General features: G+C 46.4%; 1 long non-coding RNA gene across 1 annotated transcript; it reads left to right on the top strand.

Moving 5' to 3' along the window:
- The first annotated feature begins 8,391 nt into the window (after positions 1 to 8,391).
- LOC119098433 (uncharacterized) lies at positions 8,392 to 12,302 on the top strand. The gene is made up of 3 exons (XR_005094228.1): positions 8,392 to 8,561; positions 10,529 to 10,589; positions 10,883 to 12,302. It is a non-coding gene; the product is annotated as an uncharacterized LOC119098433 (long non-coding RNA).
- The last annotated feature ends 4,195 nt before the right edge of the window (positions 12,303 to 16,497 follow it).

Here is a 16,497-nt window from a genome sequence, read left to right on the forward strand (position 1 = left end):
CGCAGTTGGACGCCTCAGAGCGAGCCAGGGACGCTCTTGGCGTCCAGCTAGAGGAGAGCAGAGCTCTGCTGGAGCGGGCCGAAAGCAGCCGGCACCAGGTAGGCACGAGGCCGCGGGTCAGAGTGAGTTCACAGGAGATCAGTGAATATTGACCGATAAATCTGCGCGACGTCGCCAGAAGATAAACCTAGGTGCTTGAAAACATCAGTTGTTAGTGGGCAGAACCAACTGCTCTGCAGGCAAGCAAGAAGTTAAATGAGGACGTGTTTTGGTACGTAGAGAAAATAGTTCACTGCTGTGGAATTCCAGTATAATGTTGTGGAAGCTCAGAAAGGCTCATCGGTGTAAGTGTGCTAGCTGTCATTTGTGTAATGGTTTTTCAGTTCAATTGCTTGATCTGGACCTAGTTTCATAAACCTCCGTAAAAACGGCCTAACGAATGTCGACCAACTTTGGGCACGGAACGCGAGGGCGGGGCCACACTGGTGAGACTTCTATGAGGCAAGCTACTTCTACTAACGAAAGCTACTGGGCGATTGTGCAGGACAAACTTCTCAAGAGTTAGGGGTGCATCTGACATGTGCCCTTCCCCTAAGAAAAATGAGGGCTATGGCTGCTTTCCAAAAACCCAAATTGTCTCCCAAATCTTAAAATTTATCTTCCCAGCGACTACGATTCTCAGCAGCGTGACGACCTAGACGCATGAATAGCGTTAGTGAAACTTAGGAGTCGGTTCATTAGTGATGATGGGGACGATGATGACGATGGAGTTTCAGGGCGCGCCGACTACTGAGGACATTTCGCGCCCACAATCTGTTCACTGTTTGGCATTAATAAATCCACTAATTGCACAGGAACCCCAGTTCGACTATCGGGTTCGCGGCTGAAACAGGACGAAGGGCCCCGTTCGGCATTTGGGTCATTCCGTTTTCACTTATTGACCCGTTTGATTTGCGTGTCACGTATCGCTTTTCGTTGCCAGACGCCCCGACCAACGCAAGAGGTCTTCTGATATTCGCAGTTTCGTTCCACTTCCTGTTCTGTAAATGTGCCCCCGGCTGCATCGGGATTGCTTACCGACAAAGGATGCCCTGGTAGGCGCTGTCCGCCCTGACCGATACCACTGGCCCTTAATTCTTTCCGGATCCCCGATTAATGCAAGAGGCCTTCACTGACATTCGCGCGTCCCGATGTTGTTTGGCTTCACTTCTGTTCCCTGGCGAAGCTGGATCTGGCCGGTGATCTGGACACGCCAAATGAGACTTGTGACGTCACTGCCATCCCTGGATGAAGATGGACTTGGCTTTTGCTAAAGACACCCCGGCTGATAAATGTGACGTCACTGCTGTGTTTAGAAAGCATGTGCATTCGCTGCGAAGAAATGTCTTATTGATTTTCACAAACTATTATTTTGTAACCTCCATTTTCCTCGTGGCATGCACGTTTTTTAAACTTGTGGTTTCAGAATGAAACATTCAGGTCAGATGGTTTTCTCGACTTCAATTTAAGCTCATCCAATCGTGATTTGTACCCCGCCCCCTTCCCAATCCCAGAAAATTGATAGCACCCATTCTATGCGGATCTGTACCAGACCAGAAGGCGGGAAAAATAATCGTTATGACATATGATGATATGCCATTGATGACGTCATTACTTCCCATGTGGAATTGGACTTGACTGGCAATAAAGGCGCGCTGACCGTTATATATGTGACGTCACTACTGTGTCCAGTTTAAGGTGGGCCTCGCCAGTAGTAAGAACAAGACCACCTCACCTGAGGAGTGTAAAGTCAGTGCTGTCACCAGATGGAGCCGATCCCCTTCAGTATAAGGACACGCTCTCGGAGATGTGTGACGTCACGGTTGCCCCCAGGCGGAGCTGGACCTGGCCAGTAGCAAGGGCGAGCTATCTGCGATGCAGGCCACCAGCCACGCAGCCAGTATCGCCAGGCAGGAGCTTGAGAGTGAGGTGCAGTCACTCCGAGCTGAGCTCGAAAGAGCTCTGCGCCGGGCGGCTGAAAGCAGGGACGCGGTGGATCAAGCCGAGGCCACTGCTGCAAGGTCGGTTGCTATGCAGCGAAATGGTAGCCGTGGTAACGTCCTAGTTGATGTGAGCGACCGTATCGCCAGTTCTCGAGCACTTCCTGGAAGCAGTTTTATGCTTACGGAAGACGCTACGGCCGATAGATTGTGGGTTAACATGTGTGAGGCCCACTTGCTTGAGAGCTTCAAGCCTGTATGGTGATTTATGCCTGCATTATAATGTTAATTGCCTGGTCGTGCTGATTTGACCTTCTTGCTTTATTTCTGACGTGTGAGGCCATGAGACAAGTTAGAGTTTTAGGTGTTGTAGTTTTGCGTCGTGGTGATAAACACCAGAAGGTCAAGCGCCGTATGGTCTGGGCTCGACCAGCTTTGCATGTCAGTGCACTTGATGCGGTCTGGTTAGTGTGATGAGCGATCGCCGCCAAAAAACCCGAATCAAGCACATGAGCGCTGACAGGCTTCAAAACATTTTACACATTGTCACCGAGATCAACCGCCGTGAAAGATCTGCGATATCAAGCCAGCAGTCTATCAATTCCTGAGCAAATTATCGTACCAGTTTCAACGGAATGTCGCGTGGTCTTGCACGCACCCGTAGTGGCGAGTTGGCATCTGGCATCTGCGTAAGCGACATCTGAGCATTCATTCGTGACGTCACCTGCGCATGCGTGTCTCCGCCCGGCTTGGCGCTGTCAAAGAAATTCAGGGGCGTGCTCGGGACGGTCAGCCATCGGGCAATGGGCGGTCGCGCGGGTACGAGTGGATGTGGTATCACGGTAGGTTTCCATGAGCGATGGCTGTTTCGAGATCAAGACGGCATCGGTCGGGCCGAAATAAGCCGTTTGTTGCGGAGGGTGGTGCACGAGCAGAAGTTCAAAAGTGGGTCTCACTTGGGAATGCAGATGCTCGTGTAACTTCACTGTGAATGAGCGACGTGCGGCCCAAGAAAGCGGTGGGTTATATGAAACAGGTCTGGAACGAAACGTGGATATCAGTGGTAGCCATTGCTATCATCAGTCGGTGCTGGAAATGTAAACAAGAAGTGAAATAATGCGAACACGAAGGAGAAAGGCGTACTAGTATGGACTTAATACTAAGGAAAAGGAAACTCTAAATTACCCCCGCTGTCACGGTACAGGTGGCAGAGCTACTTAAGTCGGCTGACCGGTCAGCCATCACACGCTTCATCGGGGATGCCACGCCCATATGCTTAGTGAGGAGGGTACTTGACATCACTTCAATGTAGCTCAATGCTTTCCAGTTTAGCGGGAATTTTGGGAAGTGGTGGGCAACCGGCCAGTCGTCACCGCCGATGTGATACATATCATGTAACAGCACTTGTAACTGAACTGATCTGGAGCCGATCTGAAGTCAGTGCGTATCGAATGACCTGAATGAGTGCAAAGCGTAAGTGCTATGGCGTTCCTTGCATACAGCCCGAATCAACCAGACCAGCCATGTGATGGCATGACAGTGGCGAGATAGCAATGTTCCTTTCGGCACGTTCACCAGGCAAGAAATTGTCCTCGACTTCAACCATCAAAGGGACTGTTTGCAAACCTAACTCCAGCCATGTGGTCTTCAACCAGCTTTGCCTCGTTAAATGCATTTGGGTTGCAGCATAAAGCGTGGTCGATATGCAGTGGTCAATTGCCGACGACATATTCGGCGTAAGACGTGATATTTGTTGAGCTCCAGAGGTGCATTCGAATACCAAAAGTCTAAATCTGCGTTTTGCTCTATGTTTAACAGCTGCGCGTACTGCATTTTAAATTTCAAACGAACGCAATGTAATGTGCAAAGAATATACAACACGATAGATTCTCGCTCGTTGCTGCGACATATGATGCATCTCTTTGATGCACACAACTTCTGGATATTTGCTTTTCCTGTCAATGAAACTGGTCCATTTTAGACAACTGCTAGTATAAGATGCATGCATCAAGCTTAAGCATTTTGCTGACGGGGCATGTGCGCTATGATGGTGTGCTATTGTGAATCATGATTGGTCACTCTGCATCTGAACATCGTCGTAGTGCTTTGTCTCACCACCCGACATCATTACGTCACATGGTATGTTGTGACGTCACTACAGGCTGGCTGACGAGCAGCGCATCGAGCGGAAGCGATCTTTGGGCCTTACGAAGCGGTGGAAGTTCCTGGTGGCGCAGGCCATGATGCAGGTAGGTGTCTCCGACGGCCTCTGTTGTAAAGAGACTCGGATCAAACTGACACCAGGTCAGCATTCCGGTGAGGTCAGTAAGGAACAGTGATACTTTGGGTCGGTTATCGATAAGCAATGGCTATGGTTATGAACGGTTATCAACAAGCAAGTAAATGGTTTGATGGTCATCATGGTTATGGTCATGGCTATCAATAAGCAAGCAAACTTGCACAGGCGGTGTGACCTTGAATAAAGTGTGGCTGTCGTATGCACGGGCAAACTATTGAATTGACCGCAAATCATGACACGTGAGGTGAAAGCATCAAATCGCCTGCCAGTGATGTTGAAAAGCCATTTGAATACTGACAGGTTTGCGTCATTGTATGGGAGAAATGGGACGTCCCAGGAACATGACACAAATTGTGCGGGGACTGACTTTTAGCACGTGAGGAGCCAGGAAGAAGACGAAAGTATCCAAGTAGGCTGCGACGAAATCGCTATGTAGCCGACATTTTGCTACCATTACATTAAATTTGCATGACGTTGCGCACACCTGGACTTCATGATACGTGGACCCGGGATCGATTGCCGCGTCGGCCATCTTTCCGTTGAGTGGAGGGAAATCGTTTTACCTTTGTAGTTTCACTGAAACTCGGACTGGATTTGGGTCAACGAACCGCAGTTTCAGATCTACGTCAAGTCAGCGAGCTGGTTGTTCAGTTTGCATAATAATGTTAGCACAGAGATGTCTACATGGTTAGGCAGCTGAGCGAGAATGTTCCACAGTTGAAGATGTTGAAGCAAGCGTCACATATGATGAAATTACTCACTTATAACTATTGGTGTACTTTTGAGCGAAAAAGACTGCTGTAGACAACACAAGTTCCATTTTCAGTAAATATGTTCGGTGGTGCGTCATTGTTTGATTGTGCAATGGGGCGTTTGTGTGACGTTTAGATAATGCCAAACTAGCCGTGCGAAAATTTCACTTACTTGTAGTACTTACTCGTCGAGAAATAGCAGCACGGGCTGGAAGTGTTTGCTGAGCCAAATATTGCCACGTGTTCTTGTCTTGGCCCCCTGTCCTGATGTTCTTGTTTACTTAGTCGCGGATTTAAGATGTTTGCTTGCATTCACACACTCAGTGATGGCGTTATTTGTTTACTTGTATCCAAACACTCGATTATAGCGTTACTCTTAAGTTACTCGATTACAAGTCCCATTCTCTGTGCTAACTACTAAGTGGAAAAGCTGTGTCGGACTTCTTATATGATGTGGCACAAAACTCGTTTCGTGACTAAAGCTTGCACTGCTTACTAAGCATTGTCGAAGAGCCCCTTGATTTTTGAGTTATTTGGAAACCGCACTCACGGACGCCAGATGTGAACGGCTGGGTGATAAAATTCTTCTTTGCCTTGAACGCCGCCTGGCCTGTGGGGTGCCAGGACCTGAACGATGTTCTCACGGCGTCAAGCATGCCTCCATGACGTTGAAATACTCTGCACATCTTCGCGTTTGTGTAGCTCTGAAATTAGATGGCTTTAGGTCTTAACATAGTCAGGGTTATGAACTTCACCAAGTGCTCTGCAAATTGGCTATTTCAGTTCAAAACCCCATACAAATGTGGAACACTCCCTTTAAATTCACACTAGATGAGCCGCAAGCATAGATAGCCGTGTTTTTGTTGGAACACGTACCCTGTTTAGCATGTTATGAATACGATGCTTTCAAGAGCTGGTTATTCGCTATACGCTACATCGGAATCCAGCCATCGGAGTCAATTCTGTACTTGAGCCGTACCTTCTTGAATCGAATCCTAGTCGACTCAAGCTTCCACTGAGCTGCTCAAAGTCAGAGTGAGAACCAACACCATGCGTTGAGGGTGGCGTGGGTCACAACCGGCAATGATCCTGCTGAAAATGTGTCAAGCACAATGCTTAGGTAAAGAAATTGCCCTCGTCGTATATGTGTTGCATCAACTGGACCGTGCTGATGATTCGAATGACTGAATTTGTGTGGGCATCTCGAGTTGACTGCATGAAACGTTTCCAGGCAACACCGTGCACCAGCTTTGAACAGCTGCCGGCGAAAACGCAGGACCTCATCCTACAACACCTCACGCCCGCACAGTTACTGGGGATCCGCGGAGGTAGGGAGCAGATGCGACGGGTTACTGTGTGGCGTTGACACCTAAACTTCCTCCGCACACATTCTAGTACAGTTGTGATCTGTGTGTTACTAAAATAGCTTAGTTAAGAAAAATTCAGCCTTGATATCTGTATGCAATTTGCGTGAATGCACTTGAGCACACAATGTTCAGACCTGGTGTCAGGTTGTCAAAGACTGTGATGGAATTACTATCACCTTAAAGTGCTTTCATGTGTTCATGGTATTGTATTATTTACTTAGAAATTTGTGTTCATGCCTTTTAAGCATCTGGCTGGTAGATGCTGCAAAAGATGCTGCCAGGCATTGCTGTCGTCACAAGACCATTCCATGGCGCCATCAAATAATGACGTAATGGACGCATTTTTACCAACTTTGAAATTTAGTTGCGTAGGGTGGTTTTTGAAGCTTGAACGCTTACCGATAGCTACAAGTGAGCTTTTCCCGTTGTATCTGATGCTTATCTCAATATCTTCAAATGTGAAACATCCCTTTCAAGCCATGCATAAAACACCGCACGGACACATGCCAAAGTGAACCTAAAAGGATAAGTACTGAGATCAAGCAACATCGTCATGTCCAGTACGCACAGACATCAGCATTTGACCGCTGGAAAATCGAAAACTGACCTTTTCACGCGATCGTTTCGATCTGTCAGGCAAAGGATCCCTCAGCCCCTCCATTGGCTCCGAGTCAGGTGCGTATTGCATTGGTAGCGACATCTGGTGGTCTCAAAGGCCATCAGCGGTGATAGCGGTAGATGTCGACATTTATGAGCGTTTCGAAGCGGCGGGCCCCTCTACTGGTGCTAGCGGAGGTGGATCCAGGATTTCGTCAAGGGGGGGGGGGGGGCACGCAACATCGTGGGGCCCCCTGGAGTTTGGGGGCCCCATCCAAAAAAACATCTTTGCATTTTGGTCGTTTCGTTTTAAGGCAAGTCTTATGTCGCATGTAATATATATATATATATATATATATATATATATATATATATATATATATATATGTGTGTGTGTGTGTGTGTGTGTGTGTGTGTGTGTGTGTGTGTGTGTGTGTGTGTGTGTGTGTGTGTGTGTGTGTGTGTGTGTGTGTGTGTGTGGTGTGTGTGTGTGTGTGTGTGTGTGTGTGTGTGTGTGTGTGTGTGTGTGTGTGTGTGTGTGTGTGTGTGTGTGTGTGTGTGTGTGTGTGTGTGTGTGTGTGTGTGTGTGTGTGTGTGTGTGTGTGTGTGTGTGTGTGTGTGTGTGTGTGTGTGTGTGTGTGTGTGTGTGTGTGTGTGTGTGTGTGTGTGTGTGTGTGTGTGTGTGTGTGTGTGTGTGTGTGTGTGTGTGTGTGTGGTGTGTGTGTGTGTGTGTGTGTGTGTGTGTGTGTGTGTGTGTGTGTGTGTGTGTGTGTGTGTGTGTGTGTGTGTGTGTGTGTGTGTGTGTGTGTGTGTGTGTGTGTGTGTGTGTGGTGTGTGTGTGTGTGTGTGTGTGTGTGTGTGTGTGTGTGTGTGTGTGGTGTGTGTGTGTGTGTGTGTGTACTTGTCTTTGCGGCGAAGTCGGGACAAACGCCCGCTAAACGTACGCCAAGTGGGGACCGTTCCGAAGTCGGGACCGAAAAATCGGTCCCCACTTTGTTGACCATTGGGTGATGCTTCTCAACTCATCAGACGACGCTCCTATCAATCTCAGACCGGTCCCCAGGAAGTGGGGTTTAATCAACTTGTGTTTATCCGCTGGTCACGTGACCACCCCTCGCTTTACACAAATCCGCCGGCCGCTACGGGAAGATTCCCGCGGAAATGTGCGACGTCATTGTGTAGCGCGCGCTAATTGGCTGAACGCAGTAGTATCAACCAATCAGGAGCCGTAATCATGTGATGGACAAAGCAATGTTTGGTTATGTTGTAAGTATCATTTGTAAAGATGGCATACTTCGATTTTTCATAATAATTTAAATTAAGATCAAAGGAACTTTATTTAGAAGGTCATATTCTGTTCCTTGGTTGTTAAAAAACCATTCGCTGGCCGGTGCTGCTATCAGACAGATTATGTAAGTACCAGATCAGTTACCTTGCCTGGTGCCGTTCGTTCAAGGCCATCCCTATTCCCACGAACCGACTTCCGCGTTATCGTGACCGGTACGGGAAGGAAGTGCGATTAAGAAATAGCGATCCGTGGAGTGAGGAACCGGTTGACAAACTCTAGGTGAGTATGAATTCATATTTGTTGTAAGAAACGAGGCTCGCACAGTTTATATAATAGAAGAGGTGGCTCTTTTGTAGGTTATGTGGCAAGCCAGCAGTTTGGTTGTGAAGCGATTAGTCGCAGCTTCTGTCGTCATTGCAATTCAATAGGCATAGATTATAGTAAGCTCATTGAATCCATGCACAGGCAGATCCAAAAGTTTGTTTATGGGTTATCAGCAGTCTGGGGGACAGTGTATCAATACTGCATGGTTTTTGAAACTCAGATTTTGGTGATTATGCCTCTCTAGCCAAGTTAAAATGGTATTGGTATAGATGTGTACCTTTTTCTGATTTATCTTTAACTTTAATATGTTACTCATGTTATTCTGTCATGGTTAACATTACTATGATGATCAATTTGATTGCAAACCAATTATTAAGTTATTTTCCCATACCCCATCTGATATGAGAAAGCAGTGCTATGTTGTGCCATGTTTGGTTAGATTGTATATTGTTTGGTTTGAGTTGTTAGATGAGGTTAGGTTAAAAATGCCCAAAGTAATTGTCAAACCCACTTTTCTTTGAAAATGGAGAAGGGTGTGGGGTATTCTCCAGGACTTTTGCCGCTAATGCAAACACTGAAAGTTTCTTAAATTTTCTCCTATTCATAAACGTGTGCCAATTTTGCACCAATTTCAGTCATTTTTCTAAAGCACAGACTGTCCCCCTTGGGGTCCACAAGTGGGTATTTTAAATGGAATATGGCTGTGTCTTTGAATATACACATGCTATTAAATAAAGACTCATGTTTATTACTTCAGGGGTTGACGGAATCACCTCCTCCCCCTTGCATGCACCAGTTTCCCATTATTAAACCAACTAAATAGTGTCTGTGTCAATACCAAAAATTAGCTGCACCTTTGTGGCCCCTTGTCTGTGTAATTCATAATCACTAACAATCATTGTGGACATTACTTGCTATTGCAGCATCAAGTCTGTGACAGGTTAAAGTGTCCATATACAGTGTGATTTCATATTCCTATTGAGCCAGTAAGAAAGCTTGAAGAAATTAATTAACCTTCAACCTGGGGAATAGAACTGAGATAGTCACCTTGTAGACAGTGTTAGCCCCCCACCCTGCTGCTCTGGTTGAAAGCACTTTCCAGCCAAAGAGCTTTGAACTTGAGAACTTGAAATGAAGTTCACATGAAAGAGTGCAGGGAAATTGTGCTTATAGGCCCATCAGCAGACACTACATAATCAGCCAATCCTGGGCAGAATAACAGCCTATTAGCTCATCAGCCAATCAAATTGATGCTTCTCCACCACTTTCAGCATTGATTGGATGAGCCACAGTGTTGGAACTTGGATCATTTTCTGCTCTCTAAGAGGACCAAAAGATTTTGCTCCCTTCAAAAAATTACCTTTTTTGGTGAAGTTAAGACATGTGTTAAGAATATTTCTTAGGGTGAACTATTTCCTTTTAAGGGAACAAAGTTGCCTGATTTGTTAGCAAGATTTATCTAACATGTGCACACATGTCTGACATTTTATTGTGAAAATCAGTCTCTGCGAGGTCGTGTTTCTTTTTTTAAACCTCTGAAATGGGGTATTTTGTTTTTGCATTTTAGTTGTTCTGGTATTGCTTTAAAAACACTTCTTCAGAAATGAAAGGAACTATATCATATTACCCATTAAGATAATTGTATATGAATATGGAACCAGATAGGAGTGACTGAAATGCTTGTTCAATTTTCACTGCTAAATATGCTGCAACTGTGGGATCCTAATGGATCTTGGATCTGTAGGATGTGTATTGCCTTGGGATTCTGTGAATGTATTTGCATGAGATCCTGTGCATCTTGTGTCTTGAAATTTTGGTTTGTAGTAGCATCTTGCATATCCCAGATCCCGATTTTTGCCACCGCACAAGTCTGGTGGGAACTCAGAGGGTCCCTTGAAATTGCAGTGTTCTTTGTGTTCCAGAACCATGCGACGGAGGAAATTCTTTTTTACTCGTGTACAGAAGAGGAAACGCAATTATCAGGTAAGGCTAGTGGGGTCAACAAACATATTTGACCTGCAAAGGCTGTACTGTTTCATGCCACTTCAGGTCGCTATATAACCAATTACAGTAGGCGAGGGCTATCCCTTACATAGCTCTCAGTTTCAGACCCAATTGGGAGTATATCCCCTCGCTTAGATGAGTGTCAAAAATTGATTCAGCCAGCTTAGTTCTTGAATCAGTTCCTTGCTGCCAGTGGAGGAACATTCCAAAAGATGCATAGGTACGACTTTCGTGGAACTGTACAAATCTGACTGGAACGTGATGGTTTTCAGCCGCGCGCTTGGCACCCTGCATGAGAGGCGGTGGAACAAGGTTGAAAAACTGCCAAAAAATGACGATGCACTGCGCCTGCAACTGGAAATAGACGGTGCCATGGAGAAAGTGAGGGATAGCTTGCAAGAAACAACCAGTCTGGTCAACTGCGACAAGCTGGCTCAAGCTGCGCTCACTTCGCTGATCTTGTTTAATCGGCGGAGGCCTGGTGAAACAGAACGACTGACGGTGGATGATTATCGGGCGAAAACCTACGAAGTTAATAAGGATATTACTGATGATTTGTCTGTGCTCGAACGCGAACTATGTACAACCCTAGGTCACGTAAAGATACGCAGAAAGCGAGGAAGAGAGGTCCCAATGCTCCTGAAAGGCAGGATAACCGAGGTCCCTGACCTTCTGGTTGCCTCCAGAGAGGCTTCTGGCATTCATGAAAGCAGTCCGTACGTTTTCATTGGTGATGCAGCCAAGGACGCCCGGCCACTGAGTGGGAGCAAGTGTATTTCTCAGTTTGCTGAGCTTGCAGAAGTTGTGAATGTGACAGCTACATCTATGCGAAAGCATATCGCAACAATGATACAACTTTTGCATTTGAGCGAAACGGAACTGGACGTTGTCGCGAGGTTCATGGGTCATGACATCAGGGCTCATCGGGAATATTACCGCTTGCCCGAGCGGACGGTGTATGGCGCTTAAGTCAGCGAGCTGCTCCTGGCAATGAAGAAGCCTGGCAGTGCATACGTTGGTAAGGCGTTGGAAAAACTCGACCCCTGCACAAGTGATGAAGACAAGAGCGTGGTTGAAGACCTAGGTGAGAGCTACGACAATGAGGCGAAAGGACCAAAACGACAAATGGAAGAAAGTGAAGAGGAAAAAGGAAAACGTAAACGGCAGAAGACAGAATGTGATGTGATGCCTGAAAGTGGTGGACGTGATGATCAGGGCTCACCTTCCACTAGACATTCCACTAACCGCCTTCCTGTCCCCGAGAGAAAGATACGAAAGATCTCATGGACCGTTCGTGAAATGCAAGCAATTGAAAGTCAGATGTCCAGGTCTATGAGCGACTTGACCTGTCCCGGTATGGCCGATTGCATCGCCGCTTTGCACGCCGAGCCAGATTTGTGTCGTCGCTCCTGGACCGACGTGAAGTACTGTACATATAACCTCGTCGTAAAACATAGGCGTAGCCTGAATCTGTGAGACTAGTTTCACCATGCTGCAGTAATATGCAAACAGTCAAGGGCAGCCACCCGTTGAGGCCGTTCTTTGACCTGTGCTCAAGGTTTTACCAGCTGCATTGTTCAGATCAGACTAGACCAACTTAAGCGTTGGTGGCATGTGGAAAAGTTCTTGACATAAGCTGTCTTGTGTTGGTGAACTCGAGAGCCGCTACGTAATATACCAGTATATTACCAGTATGCTGTCGTTTTTCTCGATACCTGGGGCCACACGGATTTGTGCTTCAATGTGAATAATGGAAGTGAGCGCAGCACGGGCCAATATAACTATAACATTCAAATAACAATTTAAATTTGCACTGCGCTAGTTTCGAAGCGAGGTAGTTTGCGTTGGTTATGCTGTTTTCTCAATGCCTTCTGCAGCACCATGAAATGTGAAACATAATATTGAATCGTCTGGCTATAAATGAAGCAGCGCTCATTTTTGGTGTTCAGGGATATTCACTGAAAACTAGATATCCAAATACATTTAAGTTAGTAGAACTTTAACTTTAATGTTGAATGACAGAGTGAAGGGAGTTCATTGCATTCTTCTGCGGCACGCGATGTGAAAGAGCAAACGCCCCGCGCATGTAACATGGTTTTAAAATAGTCGTAGTACGGACATTTAAAATGTCTGTTTGAATACCATAGTTGTCTGCACCCATTGTAAACATGACCATGTCGTGTATACCTTCATCTTCTCTGGAGCAAGCGTATTGTGAAGTATGCGTCGTTTAACGCGCTCACCGATACTGGAAAATACATGTTTCGCTGTCTGACATTTTTGAATGCGTAATTTTTTCTGGACACTGCAACAGAAAAATGACCCTGGGCGCGGCGTACGATACTACATTATTGTGCTCCGTTTATCGCAATAAAGAACGGAATTAAAGTGCTGCCAACGATTTTGCACGGTTTTTTTGCGCGTGGGTCATTATTCGAGTGTGCTGTAGCCCAAAAATTACCGGTGTCATGACCGGCGTCATTTTGGTGTTGCGGTAATGTTTCACGCGGTGAAAAGTTTTTATATTGTTTTACTTGTATATTTCATTGTCTTTTTATATCTTTGATATGTTTTAGTACTTACTTACCAAAGAATGAAAAATCTAATCTAGCGTCTGGAAGGATTCTTGGGGCTCAAAGCAGGGAAATTGTTTATAATGTGTATCAACATTTTGTCGAAGACTGGGACATGAAGTTGAAGGCGGAAGACGACGACGCCGTCCGGGAGAGTCCATTATTAAGAACTGCAGCTGTAACGGGCGTTGGGAAGACTACAGTCCACCGCATACAACGTGAAGCCCAGAATGGTGCCAGAATGAAATCTCCAAGCCGATCCCGACCAGCTGCAGCAAGACCAAGGGTGGATCTAGATCCGTTCGATGTTTGCGCGATGATGAGAATGGTGCAGCAAATGTACATCGATGGAAAACATGTTACTCTGGACGCCATCACGGATGCTCTTCACGAACAGCTCGGCGTCACCATGTCTAGATCCACCGCAAGAAAACACCTACTCGCGAACGGATTTAAGTACGGAAGGATCGACAAGTGCGAGATCCTGATCGAGAAACCTCATATTGCAGCAACGAGATGCCAGTTCTTGCGGGAGATGAGGCGGCTGCGTAGAGAAGCTCCCGATAGCAAAATCATTTATACCGACGAGACGTGGTATAATCAGTACGATATGGAGAACTTGGCGTGGCTGGACGGCAATCAAATTAACGGACGGAAGAACGCCATTGGAAAAGGAGAACGTTTTATCATAGTTCGTGCCGGCCCTTCAGAAGGATTTATACCGGGCGCATTTCTCCACCTCAGGACCGATGGCAAGAACGCCAACTATCATACGTCGATGCACGCCGACTGCTACGCTACGAGAACTGCTACGAGAAGTGGTCACCGAGTGCCTGCTTCCGAACGTGCCCGAGCACTCTGTGATCATCACAGATAATGCCTGATATCACTCCCGTTTGTGCCCAAAAGTGCCAACTTCTAGCTGGCGTAAAGCGGAAATCCAGGAGTGGTTGCAGCAGGCAGGTGTGACCATGCACGAGGAGATGCGGAAGGTGGAGCTGCTGGAGCTAGTCAAGTCCCAGAACCGGAAGAAGGAATATTTTCTGGACAACCTTGCTAGAAATCATGGTCATCGGATCGTTCGCCTGCCGCCGTATCACTGCGACTTGAACCCCATGGAGTTAGTGTGAGCACAGATGAAGCGCGTGATAAGACGGGGGAACTTGACGGGGCGGGTGGAGGAGGTGGAACGGCTGGTGGAGGCAAGTGTCGCAGCCGTCTCTCCAGAGGACTGGAGTAAGTGCTGTGGGCACGTCAAAAGGCTGGAGCAGCAGTACTGGACGAATGGCGGGCTGCTAGAAGATCTCCCACTGGTTGTCGTAACAACCGATGATAGCAGCGACTCCGGCACCGACTCTGGCAGCGACAACGATGAATGAGAACAGTATGACACATCGATCATGACAAGTGTTTCCGTTTCGTTCATTTCAACTGACTTCGTAGCGTTTACGTGGATGTGGCATGTAGTTACGTGTGGGGTGTTTGAGCTGGATGTATTGTACATATATCCGCAGCTGAATACTCAGCGTTTTGTGGAATATCTTCAACAAAACTGAGCGAATTAATTTTCTGTTTGGGATTTTCCCATGTTATTCATGTAACAGCACCAGTTTGGAGCAATTACCGAATGAAAGTATAGCACAACTTGCTTCAAAGGTAGGCAATGAATTTAGAACGTAAAAATAATTGCCAACGAAAATAACCCCAGTGCCAGTATATATGCATATATATATATATATATATATATATTTATATATATATATGCATATATATATATATATATATATATATAAATCGATCAGCCATATGAACATGAAGTTGCCGCAAGCAATGCAAACATCCAAAACTGCTATTGCTTCGAGAGATCCGCAGTGCTGTCCTGCAGGCCTTCCGACCAATTTTGAGTTTGAAAAAAATTCAGCGTGATGCTCGTGACCAATTGATTGACCAGCTTTAATTCCGTTCTTTCTTGCGATAAGCAGAGCATAGTAGTGCTCCCAGGGCCTCGTTTGTCTTCTCCCAATGCTTGTCAGTTTTGGTTTGGATTAATAACAAAACCTGGGTGGTTCAATGCTATGAATGTATAACTCAGATTCGGAAACCCCCAGAGAGAATCGCGACGACGGTGTAACTGGCTGAGTACCCCAGCGCGGCACGGGGTGCAAGGTTAAGCGATCGATATATATATATATATATATATATATATATATATATAACACCGCTAAATGATAAAAACTATAAGATGTCGGATACACCAAGCAAAATAGGAGCCGGTCCCTACATTGCGGTTTGTGTAAACCGTGACGTCATTGTGACGTCATGCCAATTGGTCCCTACTTCACTGCATTACACGGGTTCGTTTCCGTCGTGCGCAGCCCTTTAATATGTTTGCCATCGCAACCTACTCGTCTCCCGGGTATCAATGAACTTATTCCCATCGTCCTGCGACCAATGTAAAGGGGCATCGAACCGGTCCTCGCTTCGCCACATTTCGATGGGGTCCCGACTTCGCCCCGCAAACCCGTATAGGTGTGTGTGTGTGTGTGTGTGTGTGTGTGTGTGTGTGTGTGTGTGTGTGTGTGTGTGTGTGTGTGTGTGTGTGTGTGTGTGTGTGTGTGTGTGTGTGTGTGTGTGTGTGTGTGTGTGTGTGTGTGGTGTGTGTGTGTGTGTGTGTGTGTGTGTGTGTGTGTGTGTGTGTGTGTGTGTGTGTGTGTGTGTGTGTGTGTGTGTGTGTGTGTGTGTGTGTGTGTGTGTGTGTGTGTGTGTGTGTGTGTGTGTGTGTGTGTGTGTGTGTGTGTGTGTGTGTGTGTGTGTGTGTGTGTGTGTGTGTGTGTGTGTGTGTGTGTGTGTGTGTGTGTGTGTGTGTGTGTGTGTGTGTGTGTGTGTGTGTGTGTGTGTGTGTGTGTGTGTGTGTGTGTGTGTGTGTGTGGTGTGTGTGTGTGTGTGTGTGTGTGTGTGTGTGTGTGTGTGTGTGTGTGTGTGTGTGTGTGTGTGTGTGTGTGTGTGTGTGTGTGTGTGTGTGTGTGTGTGTGTGTGTGTGTGTGTATTTACTTATTCAGTTAGCTAACAAATACGGAAACCCATCTTACCGTGCACAGCTTTAAAAATCTAGGCGTGCTGCGCATTAATACACATAAAGCTCATTCATTTCCTACAGGCCATTTTAGTGCTGTGATTTTGAGGCTAAGTGTTTCGTAGCAGCAGGCAAAACAAACTTGTGTTGGCTAACAACCACCAACACCAAGCATGGACTTAGTCCCTAGCTTAAGTATTTACGAGCAGTCGGTTGTGCGATGTTATCAGCTGGTGGCTGA

The sequence above is a fragment of the Pollicipes pollicipes genome, unplaced genomic scaffold (assembly GCF_011947565.3).
Source record: "Pollicipes pollicipes isolate AB1234 unplaced genomic scaffold, Ppol_2.1 Scaffold_4740;HRSCAF=5597_pilon_pilon_pilon, whole genome shotgun sequence".
In the NCBI taxonomy this organism is placed as follows: domain Eukaryota; kingdom Metazoa; phylum Arthropoda; class Thecostraca; order Pollicipedomorpha; family Pollicipedidae; genus Pollicipes; species Pollicipes pollicipes.